Genomic DNA, 27,618 nt, shown 5'->3' with positions numbered 1-27,618 from the left:
CCCCATATTTTATTTTTAGTTTCGTTCTTCTTACCCCTCCAGCTACGTCATAAATTATTTAGCTGCTGCAGCTCAGACTTCTTCTTCTTCTTCTTTTTTTTTTTTTTTTTTTTACTGCCTAATAAAATCTACGAAATATAAATCTATTTTAGGTCTTTTTTTAAAAAGTAATTGAGAGCGGTGACATCCAAACCAGGAATTAAAGCAACAATTCAAGCCAGGCTGTTAGCACTTTGTGAATGCACCAGGAGATTGCAAGAGGAAGACCATCGGGAGGCAGTTTGCTTATTACTGTTTAAAGATGTTTTCATCCCCCTTTTAAATTTAGTAACTTAATTTATCGATTTGTTGCTTGGTTGTGTGGTTTTTGTTGTTGGGGTTTTTTTTTTTGCTGTTGTTTTTTGGTTTTGCCTCCTGGCTCCATGCTTCCTATTAAATACATAATTCAGCGGGTTACATTGTTGTACGCTGAGTTGATTACATTTCAGTCAAGCGATGTGGAAAAAGCAAGACATAACGTGCAGCAGGCTGTGGAATTGTCAGAGATGGGATCAGATCGCCTTCGGATGTCACTGCTACAGTCTCGTACTGAGATTTGAAAGGAACAGCAATTTCAGGTGTGCGGGGGGATGATCATTTGTCACTTAGAATTGTCAAACCTCAGCAGAGAAAGCCTTGCTCCAGCGGGTGCGGAAGTGAAGGGAAAGATGGAGGCTTTCACAGATAGTGCGCAAGCAAAATTCAAGCAATATATGAAGATGTAAAGTTTGGATAGGTGAATAAATAAGAACTTGCAACTGCAGAAACAGAAAGGGACTAACAAGGAAAGCATAAGGCATGTTCATAAATATAAGGACCAGGAAGGTCCCAGGCAGGGGATAGTAACTCACAGACTCAACAGGAGTTTGAAAGGTCAGTGTGTGCAGTGGGAATGGTGGGGGGAGCAGGCCATGCAATGCACAGAGCCCCTGCATTCTCACACACAATGGGAGAGTCGCACCATGCTGTCTGCATCGCCCTGAGCTCCATGGAGAGGGGCTCCTGACTTCTGCTGCTCTCCCTGGGAGGGCACGAGGGACGTTCTGTGTTTCCCAGGGCATTAAGGATGGGTCTGGGGCTGAAGCAGAGGCAGGAACAGACCGTGCTGAGGTTTGTCCCCGCAGCAAGAGGCTGGACTTTCCCTTGGCCCCTCTGATTTACCCCAGCTGGCAATGATATAAGGATAAGGGGAAAACAGTCCCTGCACACAGTGGAGTCAAAACACCCCAAAGCACAGAGAACTTCCTAGGCTGGGAATATGGAGTAACTGCCACCCCTCACCTGCTCCACCCCATGGTGGCACCCCATGCCATCCACTCACCCCTTCTCCACCCCACCTCTCAACCATCTCCACTCAAATTCTTATGTCTTGACACCCACCCAGAACCACCAGCCTCTCACAGATCCCTTCTCCTACCCCATGAGCCCCATTGCATCCCTGCCTCTCTCTCCACCTGCTCACCCCCTCCCACATCCACTCCCACACCCACAAGCAACTGTGCCATCATGCACACCCTGCTAGCCCCCCCACAGAGAGACTCCCACACACGTCATGACCTCCGCCCTCCACAAGGGTGCAGTGGGGCTGAAGGGGTGCCCCCGTTTCTTGCTGGGTGTCTCTGATGATCTCCCACAGAGTAAATTATAGCCGTCGGGGAGAGATGTATAAACCATGTCAGCCCTGTGCTCATGCAACAGAGTTCTAGGAAATTCCGGTGCCAGGGCTGAGTATATATCAGCGATGATCAGCTCCCCAGATCCTCTTCATGCAGACGCACAACTGAGACGTTTCCCACAAGACGAAGCGTTCCCCACGCAGACCTGCTCCAAGCCCTGTGTCATGTCAGACAGCCTCTCTCGCCAGCACTGAACTCCTTCGCTTGGAAGACTATAAAGTATGAGCAGGTTCGCGTTAAACATACACTAATATATATTACCTTATAAAACCAGATTGCCTCCTTCTCCGTTCTCTAGCAGAGCAATAAGGAGTAATGGGTCTCAGAGGCTGTCCTAGTGGAGGAGATAGCCCGCTGCCTGCCAGGCACCTGTAATGCCACAGCCCTTTGTCAGCAGAGGGGAGAGTAAATGTCGGGAGCCTCAGACACACAGGGCTCCCGTTCTCTCCCATCCCCGTGGACGTCCTGGGAGCTGCAGCCTGACATTTTAGTTCGGTTCCAGGGCCAGAGTCCAACCTACCGCCACCAGCAGCACAGTATCTGGGTGCCTCACGGACACGCAGGGTGCCATTCTCCCAGCACACTGGTGAGAAGCGTTAGCCTGGGCACCCCCATTGACAGAGAGACTGAGGGGGAGAGCCAGGCCCCATTGATGTCAGTGGGAGCAGTGCTCTTCACTTCAGTGGGGCCAGGAGCTCACCGGAAAGGTCTGTCTACACTGGAGTTGGAAGTGTGATTTCCAGTTTGAGCAGACACACCCAAGCCCTCTACAAATGGAAGTATATCCAGCTAATCCCATGACCACGTAGCTAGGGTCTCCGATGGGATCGTACTCAGGGGCTAGCCATGGATACACATCTATGCTTAGCAGGCTGGCTCAATCCGTCTGTCGGCTCCAGCTGGATATTACACCTCCGGCATAGATTATAGCGACTTAGACTCATAGACTCTAAGGCCAGAAGGGACCATCATGATCGCATCTGACCTGCTGCACAGTGCAGGCCACAGCACCTTGCCCACCCTCTCCTGTAATAAACCCATCACCTCTGGCTGAATTACTGAAGGCCTCAAATCATGATTTAAAGACTTCAAGTTACAAAGAATCCACCATTTACACTAAACCTGTGAGTGACCCATGCCCCATGCTGCATAGTGACATAGGAATAGCCAGACTGGGTCAGAACTGAGGCCCATCTCATCCAGTATCCCATCTCCTGGCAGTGGCCAGAACCAGACACTGCAGACGAAGGTACAAGAACCCCGCAGGAGCATATGGGTGATAGTCTGACTCCACATTACGTCTCATCCTGGTCTCCAATAGTTAGGGAGCAGCTTAAGCTCTGAAGCAGGAGGTTTAAAGCCTGAAGCGCTGGGTTCTCCTCTTGCTCTCATTCATTAGAGACACATCTGCTGCTTCATGTCTATTCGTTGCATTAGGAAGAGGGATACAGCTGTGGGGAGTGGTTTTTCCTTCCAGGCTTCGGGCCATGGGCACGAAGTAGAATTGTCCCTCTTGAACTAGAAGTGGGCCAGCACTGCCTTAGCAAGTGGGTCTGTGTAGCCGATTAGTTCATTTTACCACTTAATTGTGCTATTGCTGTAGTAGTCTCCCATGTTACTTCATACAGAATCAATATATGCTTAATAGATTTAAATGGTCAGATTAGAGAAGTATAAAAATGACAAGTATTTAGAAGTGATGAGTGTGTATTAGGTATATAAGTAAAGCGTGGCTGTAATGCAAGGCCTGCAGGCTGAGACCTGTAAGATTTTAGCTTAGCCATACAAGGCCATAGGCTTAAGAATGCTTGACATGAGTGGGAACCCTAGGAATAACCCTATGCCAGTGAGATTACGAGATTCCTGGAAAGAATGTGCCAAGAAGTGATGTTACAAAAAATAGACTGCAACAGACCACACAAAACACATGATTGTTCTGACCACAGGTAACCATGGACACATCTTTTGCCTAGATGCTAATGAGAATAAAGAGAACTAAGACAGCAACCTATGAAAAACAGGGCACCTCAATATTACAGACCTAAAAGTCACAATTCTTCAACAAAAAAACCTTCAAAACAGACTCCAACAAGAAACTGCAGAACTGGAATTAATTTGCAAACTGGACACCATTAAATTAGGCTTGAATAAAGACTGGGAGTGGATGGGGCATTACACAAACTAAAAACTACTTCCCCATGCTAATTTTCCCCCTACTGTTGCTCACACCTTCTTGTCAACTGTTTGAAATGGGCCATCCTGATTATCACTACAAATGCTTTTTTTTATTCCTGCTGATAATAGCCCACCTTAATTGATTAGTCTCATTAGAGTTGGTATGGCAACCCCAATTTTTTCATGTTCTCTGTATATATATATATATCTTCCTACTGTATTTTCCACTGCATCCATCTGATGAAGTGGGTTCTTGCCCACGAAAGCTTATGCCCAAATAAATGTGTTAATTTATATATAATAAATAAATAAATAAATTAGTCTCTAAGGTGCCACAAGTACTCCTCATTCTTTTTGCTGATACAGACTTACACGGCTACCACTCTGAAACCTGTCAATATTCATGGGGTGTGAAAGTACAGAAAAGGAAAAGAGTGCTGAAACCCTCATGCATATGCATAAGATGTTAGGGTTGGTCAGAACAACAATATAAAAGAGGTTCCCTGGTTGGGTAAAAGAGGGAAGACCCCCAAGGGAAGACCCACGGGAAACCCCATCAGAAACCACCCCTCTGTTAATGATCATCCATTGAGAGATCCATCTGACACTAGAATAGCTTTAGGGATGTGAGTATGACGGCAGTGTCAGTCATTGGATGGGTTTCTGTGGGATTTCTCTATGCCTGGGTAATTGTAACTTTATTGCTTTAACAAAACTTGCGCTTGTGTCTGTGGTCACTAGCCTTGGTCTTTCGTGTGTTCCTGGAGTCTCCAAATTTGAGAAAGGCACCAGAGGTGATTTTCACTTTGTCGAGCTAGAAACTATAGCAACAGGACCTGAACCCATTGTAATGTAATACAAAACCACTAAATTCAATTTAAAACTAAAAAAAGGCTACAGTCTGCATGATCGTTTGAAGCATGATCCGTCATTCTTCCCACGCCACAGTGTCACATGCTGGCTCCCGGGGCCCCATGCCATGGGGCAGAGTCTATTTTGGAGGGGAGGCGTGCAGCTGGGAGCCAGCAACATTTGAGAATGGCTGAAAGCTCCACTGCCTGGGAGCAAGGAGGTGAGGGCTGCTTGCTTGGGGCTGCTAGGAACCCAGCACCCTGGGGTCAGTTCATCTCCTCCAAGTCTGGGACCCAAGCTCCTCCAGGATCCAAGTTTGGGACCCAAGCTCCTCCAAGCTCCAAGTCTGGGACCCAAGCTCCTCCAGGATCCAAGTCTGGGACCCAAGCTCCTCCAAGCTCCAAGTCTGGGACCCAAGCTCCTCCAGGATCCAAGTCTGGGACCCAAGCTCCTCCAAGCTCCAAGTCTGGGACCCAAGCTCCTCCAGGATCCAAGTCTGGGATCCAAGCTCCTCCAGGATCCAAGTCTGGGACCCAAGCTCCTCCAAGCTCCAAGTCTGGGACCCAAGTTCCTCCAAGCTCCAAGTCTGGGACCCAAACTCCTCCAGGATCCAAGTCTGGGACCCAAGCTCCTCCAGGATCCAAGTCTGGGACCCAAGCTGCTCAGTAGGACTCAGACCATAGGGAAATGTCTCATCTGCAAATAGATCCTGTTCACTTTACAGAGCCGCCCGGTTTATCCATCACAACACCCTAAATCTGGTGACTTCCCCACAGCTAATACCCTCTCCAGGGCTCCCTGGGACCCCTGCCTCACTGGATATGATACTTACATCCAAAAACAATGACAACAGTACACAGCAAGTCCCTCACCTGAGTGCAATTCGCTGAGGAAGGGATGAAGGCTGCGGGCAGAATTTCCTGTCACCAGAGGGTCTAGCACTTAGACATCTCACTGATCAAGCAGTCAGATGTTTGTATCCAGGCATGTTATCCCCAGTGGATTGTGCAGCCAAAGACAGAGGCCAGGGGAAGCTCTTTAGGTGTGTCCCTTCTTGTCACCCTTTTTTATAGCCGTAGGGGCTGACTCAAAGACTGCTGAGATCAAGGGAAGTCTTTCTATCAACTTCAATGGGCTTTGGATCAGAGTACAGAAAATCCGTTCCTGGCTGCGGCCTAGATCCTCAAGGCTAACTAGGTGCCTAGTTCCTATTGATTTCAACTGGTCTCAGCAGCAGCTAGGCATGTAAAGACCTTTGAGAACCAGTGCCCAGGTCCCTTCTGAAAAGGAGACTTTGGCTCCTAAGTCACTAAGGCACTTCCAACAATCCTAAACTGTCTTGATCTTTGTGGACCTTTTCCCAGTCCACAATACCAGGGAGATATACCTGAAATAGCTGATCCATCCAGTTCCTAGCATCAGATCAGATAATCTTTCCATGTGGAACACTCCCAGGAGATAAGCAGAAGATTCTCCACACCATGCTGTGCTGTGAAGTTTGTGTATATTTGGTTTCACCAAGCTGGTGCTCAAAAACAATGGAACTTTAGAACTTCCCATGACCTTAACCCTGCTCTGCCTGAGCTCTGCCATGTTCCTGTCTCTTGCAGGAAGGGTTGGTTGATATTTTTTCCTCTAAACATTTTTTTGGTGAAAAAAGTTGTTTTTTTGAACAAAGTGAACATTTTCATTTCGGTTGAAATTTTGAAGAAAAGGAAACCAGTTCCATCAAAAGTTTTTGGGTAAATATTTTCGGTTTTCAGTCACATTTTTAATGATTGAGTTTGAATATTTTTACCAAAAATGGGTTTGGAAAACCAAAAATGTTTCAGTTTGGTTTTTTAATCAAAAAACCCATCACTCCTGGACATTGTTATGAACAATAATTGGCATTTTTCTACCACTTCAACTTGTATCCCCTGACTCTGTGTCTGAGAGGGCCCGGTTCTACTCTGGCGCAATGTAGCAAAACACTTAAGCGCATGCTTAACTTTAAGCATGTACAGAGCTTCCCAGTGACTTCAGTGGAATTACTTACATTCTGAAAATTGAGCAGACGCTGGATTGATCAGGGCCAGAGACCTCAGCACCTTTCAGGATCAAGCCCAGGCTGCCTGTTTAAGCATGTAATGTACTCTCAGAATTTCTTTTCATTTTAAAAATGTAATAACAAGTGTGTCTCTTCCTAGAAGTCACAGGTTTGAGTCCCCGTTGTGTTACTCCCCCTTCCTACTGGCGTATTGCCACTGATGATGTTGCCAACACTCACAATTTCATCCTAAGTCTTGTGATAGTTTGTGTTTTTCTGAAAGCCCCAGCTCCTGGACTCCTGGGATTAGGGAAAAATCTCAGCTTCCATTATTTCTAGCCCTCCTGGATTGGGAGAAAAGCTGGAAAATGCAGCAGCCTCCACCCTCAGTAGCTCAGAAAACAAATTAAAAGACCTCACATTTTTAATTTTTAAATCTCATGATTTTTAAGCCAGTCTCATGATTTTGGGGGCCTGGCTCACTTATTTGGAAGCCCAGGGGCTGCCAGTGCTGGAGCAGTGAATCAATCCCAGGGTTATCCAGGCACAAGGAGCAAACCCAGGCACTTTCAGGTTTAAATGACTTTTATTAGAGCTTACAGAAAACAAAAAGACAAAGCCACGTCTCCCTGGGACAGAGCGTGGCGTGTGGTGCCCTCGGGGACAGCACAGGGAGCGCAATGGCTGCTGTCGCTGCAGACGGGCCAAGTTCTCCGACAGGGAAAGGGGCACTTCCTACAAAACAGAGGCCTGACTGCAGCGCCCCTGCCCGGGGGGAGCCCAGCACCAACCAGGATGAACTGAGGCTGTCAGGATTGAGCACCTTCAGCTGAGCCTGAGGAGCTGCCAGCAGTAGGAGAGCCCGATCGGCTGAAGGGAGCCAGCAGGCGGCTTCTGAGCTCAGCAGCAGCTGGAGGTCACTGGCTGCTCAGCACTGCCATTGCTCTTGTTCCTGACTTGTTTCTGTCCTGCTCCAGCCCTGTGTTCCCTTCCTGGTTTCTGGCTCCAGCTCTGGTTCCCAGCTTCTGGCCCCTACCTTGCCTGTTGGCTCTGCTTCCCGGCTCCTGCTCCGGCTCTGACCCCTGGCTCCTGCTCCGGCTCCGACCCCTGGCTCCTGCTCCGGCTCCGACCCCTGGCTCCTGCTCCGGCTCCGACCCCTGGCTCTGGTTCCTGGCTCCTGGCCCCCTCAGCCTGTATTAATGGTTAGAGAACCATTAAGCCAGACTTCCGGCACTCACTTCTGACAGAGGTCCATCCCTTTCGTTGGACACAGCAGGGATGACCCACCACTGTGGAGGCTGAGGAGGGCCCTGCCTCCAGCGCCGACACAACCCAGACTCCATCCAATGCAGCTCCTCCAGCCCTCGCTGGCAGCCCTGACACAGCCTTGCCGTGCAGCAGGTACAACCCCCCTCCTGAATCTGAACGGGACAAGACAGCTGGGCCCCACTGCTCTAGTTCCCCCCTCCCGCCAAGCAGTGCTGGGAAGGCAGCAGGATCCAGCCATGCTCTCCCCAGGGCTCTTCAATGGATGTTACGCTCCATTTGCAAACACAAATGTCAGTTAGTGCCGCTGGGCAGCTCTCCTCGCCCGTCCTTTATTACCGTCATAAATCTCCCCGCCGCGTGTCCATCCTCACCCGCCGGGCATGGCACGCAGAGTGGGGATCTGATGCTGGGCCACTTCATGCCTCACCTGGTTCCTGCTGAGGGCAGCTACACATTCTGGCCTTTGCACAAACACACAAGGGAGGTGGATTTTTTTAATTATGTGACCCTGGGGCTAAACTAAGTGACAGGCTGAGAGTCAGAGCAGGGTCTGGCATAACAGGGGCAGGTGCTGGGTGACCTTCACTGGCAGGTCTGCTGGTGGCCCTCAATCCCAACGCACAGCATCTTTCTCCTCCAGCCCTGGGATGTCTACACACAGGTTGCTGCTGATGCTCCTCAGTCATCACCCAGAGTCCCTGGGCTCCCTAAACACACCTTGCACTGATGATACTCCTCAATCCAGGTCTAGATTCCTCCCTTCTTTTCCACCGCCGCATCCTCACACACCTCTGCCACTGCCCTGCAACTCTGACCAGCAGCGTCCCTGCTACGCCAGCCCTGGCCTGCCCCCCACCTCCCCCTGCTCTGTGATGCCCCACAGGCCCAACCCACACCTCCACTGCTCTTCTAGACCTTGTCTCCACCACACACTGAGCTCTGCCAATGCCCCCCCTGCAGCCGCCCCTGCTATTCCAGTTCTGGGCAGCCATCTCCTACCCTACTGTGCCAAGGCCCCTCAGTCCTGTCCCCCTGCTCCCCCCATTATCCCAGCCCTGGGCTTCACCCTCCCATAGTCCTTTTGATGTCGGTCACTCCCCACACACAGCCCATTCTTGGACACCGCCTGCACCCAGCTGACGATTGCCCCCAACCCTGACCTGCAGGCTCCTGCTCCTCCTGTCCTGGGGTCACCCCCCAACTCTGATGATGCGCCTCAATCCAGGCCCCAAACCATCCCTTCCCTCCAGCCTCCCACAGCTCTGCCAATGCCCCTCAACCCCGTCCTCAGAGTCCCCCCTTCTACCCCAGCGCTGGGCTTCCCCTCCCCCCACACAGCATCTCTGCTCATGCTGCTTAATCCTGACCCACAGCCCCATATCGCACCTTGGGCTCACAGTCCTGTTAATGCGCCTCGATCCCCCACGCCAGCGCCTCCCCCCAGCCCAGTATCCCAGCCCCGGGAGCACTGGGTAGAGTTCTCCCAGATTATCCCGTGGTCGTAGCGCCAATCCAGGAGGGGGGGAGGGCTGTAATGTCTGACATCTCCTGAGTTGCACCCCCTTGTACCACCCACTAACCACCCAGACCCCCACTTGGTCCGTACACCCATCAGGGGACTGCAGGTTGTGGTCATGTCCCCGTTAGCCAGCGCTGAGCTGGGCTTTCCTAGTTCACTTCCTTTAACCTTCCCTCAGCCCCTGGTCGTTCTGTGGCTTTGAACACCCTGGCGTTTATCTTGCCGGTCGATGGTCTTGCCAACTCCAAGTGTTCAGGAATCACGGCCCAGGCCCCCCAGAATCATGGGATCGTCTAAACTCCACAAGAGGTCGCAAATAATCAGTGCTGCTCTGTTCATTCTGCTGCTCTGTTAATTGGCGCCATTTCCAGCCTTCCTCCCCAGCCACAAGGGCTAGAAACTTGCCATTTAAAAAAAATGCAAACTGAGATTCTCCCCTATTCCCGTGACTCCAGGGGCTGGGGCTTTCAGACAGCACAGGAGTCGCACTCAAATCCCAAGAGCTGGAGACACCAGTGCAGTGCCCAGGACTGAGCGTACCTCAGGTGAGGCCTCAGCAGAGTTGTATCGGGCAGCAGCTCTCTCCTCCCTGCCACCCCCTCCCATTGCCAGCCCTGGGGGCCTTGCCCCCTTCCACTCACGCTCTCTCAGCCTGGGCTGCGCCCCTGCATTCTCCCTCCCACTCGGGATCCCTGCCCCAGCCCTGACAGCTCCAAATCCCCTTTCCCAAGCTGCATCCCTGTTTGCTCCTTCCTGCTCACTTCCCAGACATCTCTCCTGCCACTTGGCATTGTCTTGCTCTACTCCCTGGTGCCCCAGCCACTGGGTCTCCCTGCCTCCCCAGTGCCCCAGACTCTGCATCTCGCTGCCTCCCCAGTGCCCCAGCCACTGGGTCTCCCTGCCTCCCCAGTGCCCCAGCCACTGGGTCTCCCTGCCTCCCCAGTGCCCAGCCACTGGATCCCCCTGCCTCCCCAGTGCCCCAGCCACTGGGTCTCCCTGCCTCCCCAGTGCCCAGCCACTGGGTCTCCCTGCCTCCCCAGTGCCCAGCCACTGGATCTCGCTGCCTCCCCAGTGCTCAGCCACTGGGTCTCGCTGCCTCCCCAGTGCTCAAACACTGCAGCTTGCTGCCTCCCCAGTGCCAAGACACTGGGTCTCACTGCCTCCCTAGTGCCCCAGACACTGCATCTCGCTGCCTCCCCAGTGCTCAGACACTGGATCTGTTTAGCTTTAAGTGAAAGCACTCTTGTGTTGTCTTGTTTGTGCCAGCCATCTATCGGTCGGACGGCCGTGTCTCCCCTGATTTATTTCCTAACACCTCCTAGCACAGAGTAAAGTTACCAAGAGCTTTGGGTTGAAAGAACCCCGGGTAACAGATCTTGCTGCCTCTCCAGTGCCCCAGACACTGGGTATCGCTGCCTCCTCATTGCCCTCCCCACTGGATCTCATGGCCTCCCCGGTGTCCTCCACACTGGATCTCGCTGCATCCCTGGTGCCCAGCCACTGGATCTCACTGCCTCCCCAGTGCCCTCCCCACTGGATCTCATGGCCTCCCCGGTGTCCTCCCCACTGGATCTCGCTGCCTCCCTGGTGCCCAGCCACTGGATCTCACTGACTCCCTGGTGCCCCAGACCCTGGGTCTCACTGCCTCCCCAGAAGCCTCCCCACTGGATCTCGTTGCCTTCCCGGTGCCCAGCCACTGGATCTTGCTGCCTCCCCACATACGATAGCTGCACCTGAAAACAGTGGTGGCTCACACAGCCAGAGCCCCCAGCCAGCTCACTCGGTGTCAGAACTTGGTAGCCGGGGATAACCCCGGGGAGAGCACCCAGATTTGCCCCTTGCCACGGGGGTAGTGGAGGGGCTGGTCTCCCCTGCCAGGTCTCCCCTGTCTGTAGGGAGCTGTGTTGCACTGTCCTTGCTCCTGTGCTTATGTCGTGCCTGTGCCAGCTGCTGGCGGTGACAGGCAGTGCTGAGCAAGACAGGTGGGTGGGGAGGAGGCAGTGGTGCTGGGGGAGCCATGCAGCCAAGGCAGCTCATCTCCTGGGTGAACGTGTGGGGGAATATTTGCTGGCTACCACCTACACGTATCATCTCAATACTATGTGTTATCAGCACCATATGCATATACCAATGTGCACTAAGCACAAATATGATCGCAGTCATATAGCCTACATTGGCCTATGATTTTTATATACCATTGCTCACGTGTGCTAAGTATCCCAGACCCCCTTGCATTCACTGACGTAAGTCTGGGCTTGAGCAAATAGGGAAGTTGTCACGATCAGGCCAGATGCGAGCTAGCAGCAGAAGGGGAGCTACTCTCACAGGCCAGTACTGGAAAGTCCCAAAGGAAAATGACAAGACGTAGGATTGTTCTACCCTACTGCAAACCTAGGAGGTGCCATCATGGTACCTGGAATGCGTGTGTTCAGAGCGAAGGGAGAAGGGGTACACCATGGTACCAGAAATACAAGGCAGAAAGCGGAGTGGTTAAATCCACTTTCAGATGACGTACACAGTACCTGGTACTTGTAAGCAGGTAGGGGATAAAAAGCTGGCTTATGGGGTGGAGCTTAGGGATCCAGCTTCTGCATAAGGTGAATGTAACAACGCTGCACAAGACGGCTTCCCGGAGATTGCTATTGGATAGACCCTGTGTCCTGTGCTACAACGTTATTGGCTTCGAGCAATCAGCCTGACTGACCCTGGTTAGTTGGGCTCTTGGGTATATTTCATAACGAACCAAAGTGTGGCCAAGCAACTGACTGGACAACGGATCAACAAACGGCACCGATTCAAGGAGAGCCTTCAGATCCGTCCCACAGGCAGAGCGCGGGTGTGACTCCGCGCTCCCCCACCCCGACCCCAGCGCAAAGCAGGCCCCACTCTCCGAGGTCAAGGGCATTACTCTGGGGGACAGCAGGGGCACAGCTAGGCCCATCCTCTCTAGAACAAATACAGTAGCCCCTTCCCCTGTCCCTGGGACTCTGGCCTGTGGGAATCTCTGTCTCTCTCTCACACACACACTCACGGCCCTTTGCCACACACACAGGTAGGCCCTTCCCCAATGTTCCCCCACCAGTGTTGCAGGCCTCCTGGAGTAAAACATGTTGTTTCAGGCCATGTCAGATCTCATCATTTCTCAGTCGTTTGACTTTAACGGCTTAAGCGTCTCCAGCTGGAATGGTTCCAGCCGGCTGCCTGGTGGGGCTCAGTCATCCATGAACCATTCCCCAGAGGGTCCTGCACGCGCTGCCACTCAGACAGCCAGGCCAATTGCCACCACGTCTCCCACGCGGCCCCGACAAGGCTTGGAGGCCTGAAATCACTGCGCCCCGGCTTGTCAGCGCCTCTCCGGATCTCACTCGTATTTATTCTCTCTCCCTCTGCACAGCATGCCAGGAGCATAGGAAACGTGCAGGCTGAGAGCTCTGCTGGTCCCATTCTTGCCAAAAGTGCCAGATAAGGGCAGGTTCTCCCTGGCCCAAGCTTGGCTGAGTTATTTACCCTGTGCCAAGCCAGGCTAGCAAAGGGCGGGACACACTAGCCCAGGTGGAAGTGCGTGGGAGTCTGGCCGGGGTAGGTTTTGGCCAGCACTTGGAACTCACACTGCATGCGGTAAATGTTCCCGCTCAGCACTTACACTGGGTTCTCTTTGACTTCAATCGAGTTACAGCTGATTTACCCCAGTGTACGTGAGAGCAAATCAGGCCCTGTGGAGTTCTTGCTTCTGGAGTGTGTGAGGGGTGGTGGAGAAGCGTGAGTATATGTATATGAAAAGGTGTGTGAGAGACAGTGTGTGTGTGTGTGTGTGTGTGTGTGTGTGTGTGTGTGTGTGTGTGTGTGTGTGTGTGTGTACACCTTGGCCTAGTGAGATGGACACAGATGCTGTGGGAGGTGCGTCTGTGCCTCTGACGGGAGAAGCTAAGCATATATGGGCTCAGTGTGCACATCTGGTTTAAATGACATTGCCAACTAAGGGCCAGTCTGTATCACATTTGCTGTGCACAGGCGATTCACACTGGTGTCAATGAGAAATGTGTGTGCGGATCAGGAGCATTAATTGTTCATCTTCCTTAAGCACAGACAACTCTGGGCAGAGCACAGGGAACGTGTTCCTTAAAGAAATCAAACAAAGATTATGACATCAGCATCTTTGGGAAATCCTGCTCCTCTGATCCCAGCAGATCCCTGAAGGAGAGAGAGAGACTCCTTTATAGAGCCCAGGTGAAGGACAGACAGCAAGTCCTAAACCTCTTCATGTCCTTGCTTGTCTGGCTCCAGTCCTGACACAGCAGCACCAACCCTGGGATAACATGGAAATAACCAGGCCTCCAGACGCTCTAATTGCAACATGCAGGAACCTGATGGGTGCACCAGAGCCTAGACTTCGGGATTGACCTTCGGGACACACTGCAAGGCCCATCTGCTTTCCCAGGCTTTTCATGGGGAAAGGGAAGGGTGATTAGGGAGGTGGGTTGAGAGAGGCTGTTTGGTGTGGGGGCAGGGGGAGCTGATGGGAGTCTTGCAAGAGGTCCGTGGTTTTCTCACATGCTCTATGAACGCAGGCTGGATCGGACACCCAGAGTTGATATCTTTGTGTGTAGGTTTCTAATAGGCTTGGAGCCTATTTTCTGGTCAATGGTAGAGGTGATGCCTCTAGTCCTGCCAGCCTCTAGGGGATGCAGGCTCTTCCTGCACTCACCAGTGCTGATCAAATAGTAAACAGACCCTGCCTGGAGGATATTGTCATGACTAAAAGGCTGGGTCTGGGCTCATAGGGTCATGACAATCATTATTCACAAACAACCCAGAGTCTGGAAATGAGTCTGAAACTTGACCCGGTAAATGCACATGAGTAACAGACACATCTGCAGAACCTGGGATCATTGCACAAAAGAACCGCCAGCGAAACAAAGGCAAAACAGCTAATGAATATGTTTAAGGATGAATGGTTCGGCCACTTGTCATGTAGCCGACGCCAGCAGCCCCAGCCACTCTTCTTGGTCACATTCTGTGCAGGTGGAACCTTTCCGCTGGATTAGAAACCCGAATCCCACTCACCCAATCCATCCACCATTCCCGTGGTTCGCGCATTCGTGACTGAACCACACTGTCTGCTCTCAATCAAGCCATGTGTATTGAAGGAACTTGACACTAAAGAGAATTTCCTGCAGAATTCATCCTGACTAGAATGGTTTTCCGTCTTCTTAGTCACTCACTTGGGAGTCGGATCAATTATATATTTGAAACTAATTATTAGTGGCAGGTGAATTTGGCAGCTCAGATTAATATTCAAGAGTTCAGCTGCTTCTCCAGATTTCTCTCAGCTGAAACAACTTATCACAACAGGCTTTCTTGTAAGACTCCTAGTGCTTATTAGCTCTATCTAGCTAGCATCATCCTCTTAGTATTTTAAGGTGCCTGTTATTATTATGAAGTTAGATTGTGAGAGTACCCAATGTGTGCTAGGCTCTTTCCAAACACAAAGGAAGTCCTTCCAATGAATTAAAAACTCTGTCACCATGAAAGCTTCTTACAGTTATATTCACAGCATACACTCAGAGAAGTTAGATTAAAACATAAATACCCATGCTGGAAGGCTGCAGTGTAACTATTAAATAAAATAATAATAATTAATAATGTAAGGAGGAGGGGTGGGGCGGGGATGCTAAGAAAACAATCCCTTATTTTTTAAATAAAATGTTGGCAACCCTAGGCAGAGCTCCCCTCACCTTACTCTAAGATGACTTTCTCCAGAATGGCTGTCTGCTGACTGATGTGGACAGGCACCACAGATCACATGGCTTCCCTCACAGCCCCATACAAGCAGGACTAGGTAATCCCCTCACACTTAAAGTGATAGTTTGTCATTTTTAGCCAGTTTCCAACATATCACATGCAGAGGCCACAGGAGCACTCTTGTTCAGAATGTCTTGTTAATTTTGCTTCCCATCTCCACCAATGCGGGAAAGCAAAGACGCATGGACTTTGTTTGTTTTGTTTTTTTACATCGGGTAACTGGATTGCTCAAGGGACCGGATATCTATCTAACATAAGAACATAAGAACGCCCATACTGGCTTAGACTAAAGGTCCATCTAGCCCAGTATCCTGTCTTCCGACAGTGGCCAATGTCAGGTGTCCCAGAGGGAATGAACAGAACAGGTAATCATCAAGTGATCCATCCCCTGTCGCCCATTCCCAGCTTCTGGCAAACAGAGGCTAGGGACACCATCCCTGCCCATCCTGGCTAATAGCCATTGGTGGACCTATCCTCCATGAACTTATCTAGTTCTTTTTTGAACCCTGTTATAGTCTTGACCTTCACAACATCCTCTGGCAAAGAGTTCCACAGGTTGACTGTGCGTTGTGTGAAGAAATACTTCCTTTTGTTTGTTTTAAACCTGCTGCCTATTAATTTCATTTGGTGACCCCTAGTTCTTGTGTTATGAGAAGGAGTAAATAACACTTCATTATTTACTTTCTCCACACCAGTCATGATTTTATAGACCTCTATCATATCCCCCCTTAGTCGTCTCTTTTCCAAGCTGAAAAGTCCCAGTCTTATTAATCCCTCCTCATACGGAAGCTATTCCATACCCCTATTCATTTTTGTTGCCCTTTTTGAACCTTTTCCAGTTCCAATATATCTTTTTTGAGATGGGGCGATCACATCTGCACGCAGTATTCAAGATGTGGGCGTACCATGGATTTATATAGAGGCAATATGATATTTTCTGTCTTATTATCTAGCCCTTTCTTAATGATTCCCAACATTCTGTTCACTTTTTTGACTGCCACTGCACACTGAGTGGATGTTTTCAGAGAACTATCCACAATGACTCCAAGATCTCTTTCTTGAGTGGTAACAGCTAATTTAGACCCCATCATAGAATCATAGAATATCAGGGTTGGAAGGGACCTCAGGAGGTCATCTAGTCCAACCCCCTGCTCAAAGCAGGACCAATCCCCAACTAAATCATCCCAGCCAGGGCTTTGTCAAGCCTGACCTTAAAAACCTCTAAGGAAGGAGATTCCACCACCTCCCTAGGGAACCCATTCCAGTGCTTCACCATCCTCCTAGTGAAAATTTTTTTCCTAATATCCAACCTAAACCTCCCCCACTGCAACTTAAGATCATTGCTCCTTGTTCTGTCATCTGCTACCACTGAGAACAGTCTAGATCCATCCTCTTTGGAAACCCCCTTTCAGGTAGTTGAAAGCAGCTATCAAATCCCCCCTCATTCTTCTCTTCTGCAGACTAAACAATCCCAGTTCCTTCAGCCTCTCCTCAGAAGTCCTGTGCTCCAGCCCCTAATCATTTTTGTTGCCCTCCGCTGGACTCTTTCCAATTTTTCCACATCCTTCTTGTAGTGTGGGGCCCAAAACTGAACACGGTACTCCAGATGAGGCCTCACCAATGCCGAGTAGAGGGGAATGATCACGTCCCTCGATCTGCTGGCAATGCCCCTACTTATACAGCCCAAAATGCTGTTAGCCTTCTTGGCAACAAGGGCACACTGTTGACTCATATCCAGCTTCTCGTCCACTGTAACCCCTAGGTCCTTTTCTGCAGAACTGCTGCCTAGCCATTCGGTCCCTAGTCTGTAGCAGTGCATGGGATTCTTCCATCCTATGTGCAGGACTCTGCACTTGTCCTTGTTGAACCTCATCAGATTTCTTTTGGCTCAATCCTCTAATTTGTATAGGTTCCTCTATATCCTATCCCTATCCTCCAGCGTATCTACCTCTCCTCCCAGTTTAGTGTCATCTGCAAACTTGCTGAGGGTGCAGTCCACGCCATCCTCCAGATCATTAATGAAGATATTGAACAAAACCAGCCCCAGGACTGACCTTTGGGACACTCCGCTTGATACCGGCTGCCAACTAGTCATGGAGCCTGTGGCGGGCCTGGCACCGCAGTGCCCCTTTGTGGCAGGGGTAGGATGGGGTGTCGGCGCCTTACCACTCTTGAGTCCTTGCATCCGCCTCTGTGTGGGCGGTCGGTTACGGCCTCTTGGCCTTCTTCCCCCCTATCACCCCTGTCTGGCGGGGTAGCACGCCCTAGCGGCCAGAGTCTATACAACCCCCCTTACAAGTGGGGTCGTGCGGCCTAGCGGCCAGAGTCTCTAGTATTCCTCACAGTTCAGGGGTGAGTGGGTAGGGGGACTCGGGCCCGCCCTCTCCACTGAGCCCCGACCCAGGGCCCTGGTAGTGGCAAGCTCTCCTTGCCACTCACTCGGCAGGGATCTGCCCGCAATACGCCAAGCATCAATGCAGCTCTAATGCAGTTTGTCTCTAAAGTTCCCCTGGGTCACTTCCTACCATGAATGCCAGGTCATCTGCTGTGGGGGGTCCTCCGGTCTGTTCCCCTCCTGGGACATCTGCCGTCGGGGTCTCAGGGAGTGTCTCGGCTTGGCTGACTCCCGGATCCTGGCACGCAGGCTCTCCCTCCTCTGGAGCTAGCAGCGTGTGTCCTTCTCCTCTGGTGGTCAGCCCAGACTGAGCTGGTCTGCAGGCTTTTATACCTGTTCTCCAGTTGGAGCATACCCAGCAGAGCTTCCGGGGCGTGGCTTCCTCTGCTAGGAAGGAAGGGTTAACCCCTGCGGCACCAGTGCGGGGCCACACTGCCCCGTCACAGAGCCATTGATCACTACCCATTGAGCCAGACGATCTAGCCAGCTTTCTATCCACCTTACAGTCCATTCATCCAGCCCATACTTCTTTAACTTGGCAGCAAGAATACTGTGGGAGACCGTATCAAAAGCTTTGCTAAAGTCAAGGAATAACATGTCCACTGCTTTCCCCTCATCCACAGACCCAGTTATCTCATCCTAGAAGGCAATTAGGTTAGTCAGGCATGATTTGCCCTTGGTGAATCCATGCTGACTGTTCCTGATCACTTTCCTCTCCTCTACGTGCTTCAGAATTGATTCCTTGAGGACCTGCTCCATGACTTTTCCAGGGACTGAGTTGAGGCTGTCTGGCCTGTAGTTCCCGGAATCCTCCTTCTTCCCTTTTTTAAAGATGGGACTACATTAGCCTTTTTCCAGTCATTCGGGACCTCCCCCGATCGCCATGAGTTTTCAAAGATAATGGCCAATGGCTCTGCAATCACATCTGCCAACTCCTTTAGCATTGGATATGTATAGTTGGGATTATGTTTTCCAATGTGCATTACTTTGCATTTATCAACATTGCATGTCATCTGCCATTTTGTTGCCCAGTCACCCAATTTTGAGAGATCCTTTTGTAGGTCTTTGCAGTCTGCTTGGGATTTAACTATCTTGAGTAGTTTTGTATCATCTGCAAATTTTGCCACCTCACTGTTTACCTCTTTTTCTAGATCATTTATGAATATGTTGAAAATGTGAGGTGGCAAAATTTGTCATATCTATCTATCTATCTATCTATCTATCTATCTATCTATCTATCTATCTATCTATCTATCCCCATACACCCCATCTATCTATCTATCTATCTATCTATCTATCTATCTATCTATCTATCTATCTATCTATCTATCTATCTATCTAAGAATTTTATCCTGCTGCCAGTCACCATTGTATCTGAACTTCTTATAAGTAAAATCAATAGTAACAGCAAATTCCCAGTGGACCTCATGGGATGATTGGGAAACGGAGTCTCTTACCACTGTGTCCCCCGTTCTATTCCAGCACAAATTATGGGTAACCAAAAGCCGTTGCTGTCTGACAGTTATCCAGTGGCCCCCATGTCAAACAGGCTGGGGGTGTTTGTCCAGATCCTAACAGGCTGATCCTGAACAGGCTCCCATGTTGGCAATCTTAGTAGAGAAGACAATGATTGCATCAGCCATGGAAAGCAAACTATATTCCCCCAATCCCAGCCCTTCGCCCACATGTGGGGCCCCCTGGTTCACACCGGTGAGAAAATCAGGTCTCATAATAGAAAAATGTCTGGGAGCTGAGTGCTCAAAGGGAGTTGTTGGGTGTTGGGACACTGAGAATCCTGATGCTTAATTTTTAGGTGCATGGGAAAATCACTGCAATTCTGAAAGGCTGAGTTAGGTGCCTGAGCTACAATGAATGAGTGCCTTCCCCCCAGCCCCCCCCACCCCCCCGATTTGCTGCTTGGCTTGTACTGAGCATGCTCACACGGACTGAGCATGTTCAGTAATATCTGCTGAAGCCACTGCCCTCACTCTGCCCCCACACTATCAGCAGGTACAGGTCATCTCTGGACTCAGGCTTCCGGGGCTCGGGCTTCAGGCTGCAGTATCACTTTGTAGAAGTTTGGGATCGGACTGGAGCCCGAATGAATGCACGGCAATTTTTCGCCCTGCAACCTGAACCCTGTGAGCCTGAGTCAGCTGACCCGGGCCAGCCAGGGCCATGCCACGGGGCTTTTATCCATGTGTACACATACCCAATCACTCTGTAGTACAGTGATTAGGAGACCCTGGGTCCAATCCTCCTGCTCTAATCACTTTTTCATTAGTTAGCCACAGTGGAACAGCTCCAACAGGAGACTGATGGTGCCAGCCCTCACGAGACCCCATGTGGTTAGAGCACTCACCTGAGAGGTGTGGGAGACCTTCAGAGGCAGAGTGGGGAATTAAACCTGGGTCTAGCCACTGGGCTAAAAGCTATAAGGTGGGCACCTCCTTTGCCTCCTCCAGCTGGGTTTTGACTGGGACTTGATCCCATGGGCAGCCTCCGAACAAGCCTACTGGATCAGGCCCTGCGTGTGACTTAGGCGCCTGAACGCCTGTCTTCCCCTGGTCTGGGAATTGCTCTGGAACGTAGGCAGGAGATGGGCACCTGGATGCCCAGTGCAGGTGTGCCCAGGGGCAGAAACAGAGGGAACTTTTACCCGGAACGTGTAGGCACTGAGTGAGGCTAGCTGCCCACAGGGGTTAGCCAGGAGTTTTGTGCATCACAATGGAGCCAAAACTGGGATCAGGCCCCTGAAATAGGGAACTTCAATGCCTAGCTCCTTCTGAGCATCCAGCCCTTGCTGACGAAGTGGGTGGACCTACAATCTGGTACTGCCCAGGGGGCCGTATCATTCATAGTCACAAGCACTCAAGGACCACCAGGTGTTTGTGAAAATAACTCTCAGTCTCTAAAGTGTCCCAGATTTGGGCACTAATTATTATTCATCCAAAACTTCAGCCCAGAAAGTGCACCGTTCATTACTGAGTCATCCAATTGGGAAACAGAAATAATGCCATGTGACTCAGATGGCCAATCCCATGCCACAAATAGTGAAGAGTCAAAGGTGAACAGTTTGCAAACAAGCTGTCGGCTGAACACCGTTTGACCAGATTCTTGTTTGGAACAAAGGTCTAAATGAAGCGGTGGGAGCAATCAGGGTGAGCTTGTGAGGAGACAGGTGGAATTTTTTCGGCGGAATAGTTTATTCAATGAAAAATGCAGTTTTGGTCGACCCAAAACTATGTGTGAATTTTAAACTGTCAGAAGAGGAGGATGTAGTTGTGGTAATTCTGCCACTGATGCTCTCCATCCCTGCAACTTTTAGCCCAGTGGTTATGGATCTCACTTGGGGGTGGGAGCCCCCAGCTCAAATCTCCGCTCTGGTACAGAACCTTTTTTCAATTCACCAACAATTCTGAACATTTTCTGATCCAGTTCGACCCAAACTGGTTTGGGGTTTTTTTGGAACTGCCACCAAACCAAAAAATCAGGTATTTGCCAAGCTCTAGTTGTGAGTTGCAAACTGCTAACAAGGCAGAATGAGCAGAGAATGTTATTTTCAACGAATAATGTGACCATCTCTGCTGCCGGGGCAGTGTGGGAAGCTCGTGTTGCCCGTGCTGTTCCTACTCTGAGGATATGGGGTTTTGAACCTGCCACTGAATTTGAACCTCCAAAGGGTCTGGTTCAACTCCATGTAGTGGTTCAAATGTTTTATAATTGAACAAGATGGATCTTGCCATGCCTTGGCCTGGTCCACACTATGAAGGTAGGTCAACCCAGATGCGTTGCTCAGGGGTGTGAAAAATCCACACGCATGAGCGATGGAGTTAAGCCGACCTAACTCCTGGTGTAGACAGCACTCGGTCAACAGAAGGTGGATCAACTACGCCAATGGGAGAACCCCTCTCATCAGCGTCTGTAGTGTCTACACTGAAATGCTACAGTGGTGCAGCTGCAGCGCTGAATCTGGGCCGCTGTAGTGTTTCAAGGGTAGACAAGCACTCGGTATTATCAGTGACTTAAATCAAGCCTTGTACATACCAGGGTACAATCCAGACCAATGAGTAGCAGTGTCACCCAGCTCTGTAACCTGGGGTGCCCTTTACACTGCTGTGCTGCTCACAAACAGCCTTCAGCATGGGGGTCACTCCCAGGTATGTCGGTGTGTGCTGCAGCCAGTCTGCCTCACCTTGGCTCTTACCAGCCTTAAAGTTTACCACAGGGTGAGCCCAACACACTCCCAGTCCCAGATTTTCCACCAGAATTTAACATATGTCCTGTACTGCTCCGCCCTCTCCTGGACAGTGCAAATATATTGAGTCTGTTATTCCTTTAAGAGAATAATATGATATAACTTGTTACCCCAAATGGAGTTACCCAGACACTTCAGATAGAACACACTGGATTAGATAAAATAATAAAACAAGTTTATTACCTACACAGAGAGAGATTTTCGGTGAGGACATGTAATGAGGCATAAAAGTCAGAAATGGTTACAAGAAAAATAGCGATAAGACATTTATTAATGCCTAACATAACAAACTATATTAGATTCAAACAAAGCTTCTCACCACATGCTCCAGCAGATGACTGACCAAATTCTCTGGTCAGGAAACCTTCTCCAGAGTCCATCGCATGCTTCCGTTGTCTCTTCAAGTGCAGTGAATGAGATGGGTAGGGAGAGGGAGGGGTATCTTGGGATGTTTGTCTCTCCTTTTTATAGTTGCAGTCCCCCTCTTGAAGAAATATTTCCAGCTGAGAATCAGGAGCCAAAAAGTTTATGTGGAAGGATGTTCCCTGCTGCTTTTTTCACCTGTTTGAACTTGGTCTTCCCTTCCTGCTTGATGACTCTGTTTGCAGCTTAAATGAAAATAAGCAGAGCACATGTTCCTTTGTTTAGGACAGACCTGTTTGCCAAATTCTGTTCGGGCCGGGCTGTGGGGTTCGGAACATGTGTTAATAACGATACAGGGGAATCTTAAAACGTCACATACAATGTTGCCACACACATTTGACCAGGACAACACTGACCAGAAAATTATGAGTTTTCAAATGATACCCTACAAAGCATACTTGTACAAAGATTATTACAATAGTGTAATCTGTCACAGGCCTCAAACCCCGACTCCCCAACTTGGCCTATGTCTGTTGGTTCCTGTTATGTTTTTCCAATGCTTGCTTCATGAAATATGAAAAGCATTATACATTTATCTCCTCACTGCAAACAGGCCACATGCTAATGAGTCTGATAAGTCCAGCATCTCTGTGCAGGACTTTACAGCTCTTTATCAGGTTCCTCACAGGCCTCCTCAATAGGTAAAATTAGAGTTAACCCAGGATTGCCTTTCCTCATCAATAAATCCTGCTACTGCCCCGCATGCTGATCAATCACTGGATCTTACAAAAGTAGCCCGGGATTTATCAGTCGCTAACACAGCACAGCTCTAAAGAACAATATCAATAAAGTGACCAGCCCAGTAATAAGGCTGAATGTAACTGCAGGCTTTGGACTCTATTGGTTTCTGATATTGAGGGATTACATGTTTGTTCAACAGCAATAAACTTCCAAAGGTTTATAGGGTCATAAAAACACTACAACTGCTTCCATTTGTGGCCTGTGTATAATTTACTTGGGCAGGTTTCCTCTCTAATGGTGCAGCACAAGTGATTGGAGTTCTATTAGCTGGAAACATTACATCTACATTTTCAGAATTCTCATAAATAATTCTGCTCAGTGGAAGGTGTCCCAGTCTGGATCGCTCTGTGTGAGCGAGAGAGAGATTATTCTGCAACGATGGAGAAGGCAGCCACCATAATGTCATATAAATTGGGGTTCCTGCAACCTGGTTTATCCACTGTCATTTCTCCTGCCTAATTTGCATGCCATTTTTGAGCTAGAAATGTAACCGCTGCTTCTGCCAAGCCACAGGGTGAAGTCATTCGGATCCTCCGGAATGCAGTCACTCAGAATGATCTTGCCCAGGGCACTTGGAATTCCCGACCACTCAGAGCTGCATTAAGCATCTGAGACGCTTTGGAGTGATAAATGAAACGTTAAACTGAATCACAATCGAATAAGGTCCCGGGTCTAAGTACAAGCATGAAGAGCTGGAAGCTCATCTCTCTGTGGCACTTCATCTTTCCCTATAGGGGCGTTCAGCCTACAGTGGCAAGGGGATTTCAGATCACAGGAGGCAGAATGTATTGCATTGTAAGCTCCCCCAGTGTCTGTATAACACCTAGCCAAGGGGAGTCCTGATCCTAAATGGGGTCTCTGACTCCTTCTGCAATTAAGAATCATCATAAATTGTTACAGGTGCGTCATTGATTTTCACAGAACATTTTAAAAATATTTTCACCCTTATTCAAAATTTTCCACCAAAGTTTTTTCGCTTCTCCCTCCCTCCCCCCCCCCCCCCTCACACAATTTTTCAGGTTTCAAAAACCCAAAATATCCAGTTAGAAAAAGATGGCCATTTTTCATTTGAAAAAAAGTTACAGTTGAACAGCTTCAACCAGGTCGACTAGTCTCAGAGAGTAAACATGACAGATGTGAGTCCTGTCACTCAGTGCATGGCTGGAAGGTGTCCCACTGTGATGAAGGCAGGATAAGAACCTGTATAGAACTCTCAGGGTTACTAGCCACACAGATCCTGGTGTGACATTGACTGCTCCAGCTCCAGTTCCCATGGTGTGTAGTACAGAAAGGTCACACACTGACTCTTGGCCTTTGCAGATGTGGCCCCTGGTTCCAATGACTTTTGTGGGGCCCCTGACCTGCCTGAATCAGCTCTGTGCCTCAGAATTGTTGCAGCGTGTGCTATGGCAGAGCAGGACGGGCTGTGAGTAGGTCAGGGGAAGCCGTTTCTCCAAATGTCAGTGTGACGTTCCACCCCGTATTCTTCATAGAAATATTGTTATGATATGAATATGGCATAACTAAGATATGTTTCATTAAAGATGGGTCATGTGAGATATCATTGAAAAGGTTGTGATCTACTGAATGTGTTTATCCAATTTGTATACAGGCATCACTTCTGTATCTAAAGTTAGGAATATTGTCTAGGTAACAATTACAATTGTGTGGGTATGTGCCCACCAGACAGTAAGCAATCAGCCTTAATGGGCCATTAGAAGACAGTGAGTCTTCGAAGATGTGGCTCCCCCATCTTCCCAGGAGTTCCTTCCTGTGGACCTTGCAAATAAACCTTGTCTCATGGCTGCCCTGACACTGCAAGGTCATGTGATAATGTCACCTGGTACAAAATACCACCTTGGACACTGCTGGTACTATTCCACTGGAAACAAAGGCTTCCTGCCTTATGTACATTCTATTTAAGGCTGGGAAGCAAGGCAAGCTGGACTCTCCTCCATTACCTGCCCAGGAAGGAAGACTGCTAAAAACACCTGAAGGGAAAGGCAGGGTTGAGTCCAAGCTGAGACGGGGTCCAGTTTGTAAAGAGAAATAACTGGAACTCTAAGCTACAAAAACTCTGCAACTTGCCTAAAACAACATTTAGGGTGAGAAATTACATTTTGTTACCTGTTTCTTGAGTGTATTAAGCTTAGTTTGCATTTTTGGTTTTATTTGCTCAGCAATCTGCTTTGTTGTTTGCTATCCCTTATAATCACTTAACATTCACCTTGTGTAGTTAATAAACTTATTTCTTGTTTATTTCAAACTCCAGTTTGTGCTATTCATATCGGGGATGGGGGAAGGGGGGAAGCTGTATATATCTCTCTCCACATTGAGGGGGAAGGTGAATTTTTATGAGCTTGCACTGTGCAGATCTTTCTATGCAGCGCAAGACAATATTATTTTGGGTTTATCCCCACAAAGGAGGTGTGCATGTGAGCGCTAGGCAATCCCTGAGCTGATTCCTCCCACACAGAGTTGATCTCAGTGTCCATTTACAGCTGGGTGTGCCCCACCTGTGTGTGTGTGCTGGGGAAGGCTTGAGGGCCCGGCAAAGAGGAACAGAGTGAGGAAACCCAGGCTGATGGAACGGATGGACACAGTGGGACCCCAGCACATCAGGTGGCATCCTGGACGGAGGGGTCCAACCCATCATAGTTAGAGCTGTTGGTGACTCACATGAGATTCTAGCAATTATTTGACCTGCTTATTTCCTGTCTAATGTCCTTTGGGAAGGGGAGTTTGAAAATAAACATTTTTTAAAATTAAAACCAGGACAGCTTCACCCTTTGTGTGTGTGTGTATGTGTGTGTTTGCATAAGTATGTTTTGAGTGGGGCACTGGCAAAATGGAAATAAAATCGAAACAAATTGTGAAACGCTCCAATATTTGGTGTTCCCACGCAGTGTGTTCTGGTAGAACCATGTTGGTTAGAGTATGATTTTGTCACTGATATACCGATACCGCCCTTAGTGCAGATGCAGTTACACTGGTACAAAGGTACCTTGTACTGATACAGTTTATTCCCCTTTTGTGTGTAGACAAAGCCTTAGTGATGGGCAAGGCTCAGAGGTTCAATGTGCATAAGCACCAGTTAAATGTTTCTATCCAGGCAAGACTATATGAACTGTTTGTATCTGCAGAAGTGTCTCCCAAGAGCAGGTTTCTTTATGAGATATCCAATATTTGTTAGTTCCGCTCACCAGCTTATTATCCTGACTTTGCTATTATTTGTTTGTTTGTTCACTGGCAGAGCCTGTATTGTTCTCGGTGCTGTACAAGCTCAGAAGAACTCCTGGTCCCTGCCCCAAAGAGCTCTGAAAAGCTAAAGCAAGTAGAGACAGAAACTAGGGAGAGGGGACCTGATGGGGACTGCAAATGCAAAATATGAACAGCACAATATTTTTTAAACTATATCTAGAATACATCTGGGAACAAGGAAGCCAGCCACCCACACAGAATGGGGGACTGTATCCTGGACAGCAGCGACTCTGTAAAGATTTAGGGGTAATCATGGCCAAGCAACTCAACATCAGCTCCCAGTGTGGTGGTATGGCAAAGGAGGAGCAGGGCGGTGGTTTGATCTCTGTATACGGTGAGACTGATACCGGAATAATGTGTCCAGTTCTGGGGTTCACATCTTCAAATGGATGTTGGCGAAGGGCAGAAAAGAATCAGAAAAATGATCTGAGGGCTGTAGAAAATGCCTTATAATGAGAGACTTAAACTCAATCTGTTAAGTTTATCCAAAAGAAGATTGAGAGGTGACTTGATAACAGTGTATAAGAATCTTCACAGTAAGAAAATACTAGGACTCTTTAACCTAGCAGAGAATGACAGACCAAGAGCCAATGACTGGAAGATGACCCTGACAAATTCAAACTAGAAATAAGGCACACATTTTTAATAGTTATGGTGATTAACCAAATTTGAAACAAACTACCAAGGGAAGTAATGGATTCCCCATCTCTTGGATTCTTCTAATTAAGATAAGATGCCTTTCTGGAAGAGAGCCTTTCATCAAACACAAATTATTAGCCTCAATACGGGGTAATTAGGCGAAATTCTATGGCTTGTGTTATATGGAAGGTCAGTGATTGATTAGTTCCTTCTGGCCTTAACATCTATTAATTTATTAACTTCATACCAAAAAAACACATTAAAAGAAAAATTGCAAATTCAAGCACTCAAAAGTTAGGAAATGGCAGAATTAAGGTTGCCTGTGTAACCTTAATTTGCCCCCTTGTGCACATGAATTACATGATCACGTACTGTTTTTTCCCACAGGATCTCTGCCTCATTCAACGTGTAGGATGGACTGTGCCCTTGGACTGCATCAGGGTTGTGTAGTAAACAAGGCTGTTGTCTGTCGGGCCCTTACCTAGTACTGAGCAAAGTTCAGAATTTCAATCCTGTGGAAAATTCCAATATTTCATCATC

This window comes from Emys orbicularis, chromosome 16 (genome assembly GCF_028017835.1).
Source record: "Emys orbicularis isolate rEmyOrb1 chromosome 16, rEmyOrb1.hap1, whole genome shotgun sequence".
Lineage (NCBI taxonomy): Eukaryota > Metazoa > Chordata > Testudines > Emydidae > Emys > Emys orbicularis.
The sequence above is the reverse complement of the archived record's forward strand: the minus strand, read 5'-3'. Positions refer to the sequence as shown.